This window comes from Nematolebias whitei, chromosome 1 (assembly GCF_014905685.2).
Source record: "Nematolebias whitei isolate Nwh7 chromosome 1, NemWhi1, whole genome shotgun sequence".
Lineage (NCBI taxonomy): Eukaryota > Metazoa > Chordata > Actinopteri > Cyprinodontiformes > Rivulidae > Nematolebias > Nematolebias whitei.
In genome coordinates this window covers 53,258,153-53,259,355 of record NC_056498.1, presented here as the reverse complement: position 1 = coordinate 53,259,355, position 1,203 = coordinate 53,258,153, and positions in this window count along the sequence as shown.

Genomic DNA, 1,203 nt, shown 5'->3' with positions numbered 1-1,203 from the left:
ATAAATATATATATATACATATATATACATATATATATATATATATAAGCGGAAGTACCTTAAAGGGAAAAAAAGCACAAATTATTTTTCAAAGAACAGCTTTTCTTGAACAACTGCATCTTGCTTTGAAACAACAGCAATAAACCACCACATGCCTGTACAGCACACGTCTGGTGCTTTTCTTCTCCTCACTTTCCAGACATATTAATGCACCTTTAAACCTCAACAAAGAGCCACCTGAAGGACATTTTCTGTACTATGTTAATTCACTGAGAGCTGTAGCTTTGAGTACAGAAAGGAAAACCTAATTTTTATGTCTGCCAACTTATTGACAGTTGTTAGAACATGAAAGAAATAAAAGCAAGCATGTTTTTTGATCAGATAGAAGCTCTGGTTGAATCAACCTCAATTAAAAAATAGCATTCCTTGAAGAAAAGTATCACCTGCCGTCCTGCATGGCAATGTTTTGAACTGAGATCTTGAACAATATGCCATCTTGAACAGTGTTAGCTCCAAAAGTTATTAATCACATGTAGATGTGCACATGATGATAACTTTGGTAGTTTCATTAAAATCACTTTTGCGGTCCCCAACCATTACTGCTTCATGGACCTGTTTCACACAAGAACTTTCCCAATGAAAAATGGGGAAAAAGACCATTTTTGTTCTTGTTGTTTATTTATTTTAACTAATTTTGTCAGATGAAGCCTTCTGGATGGAAGGCGAAATGTCTCAGCACAAAAAAAAAAAACGTCCAGATGACCTGACTGAAAATTGTTGGATTTTATAACTGGTTTATTGAGCATGGACTTTGGTGTTTTGAACCAGTTTGACATGACTATCGACAAGGGAGAGAGCGGGCGCTGTAGGAGAGGGTGTCCCCCAGAGACCATCTTAGCACCAACATAACTGTTTTTTTCCCCATTTTGGAGTAAGCTGTCGGGGGAAAAGCAGTTTTGTCTTGTGTGTTTCCTCAGACTGATGAAGCCTTCTGGATGGAAGGCAAAATGTCTCAGCACAAAAAAACAAACAAACAAAAACAACTGATGACCTGACTGAAAATTGTTGGATTAATTTTGTAAGGATTAGCTTGCTGGTTTGGATGAAAAAAAAAAATGGTTGAGACAAACACAGGTAAAACACTTAATTGTGGTTTTTCAAAATAAAACTCACCAGACCAATGTGTAAAAAAAAATATTTATA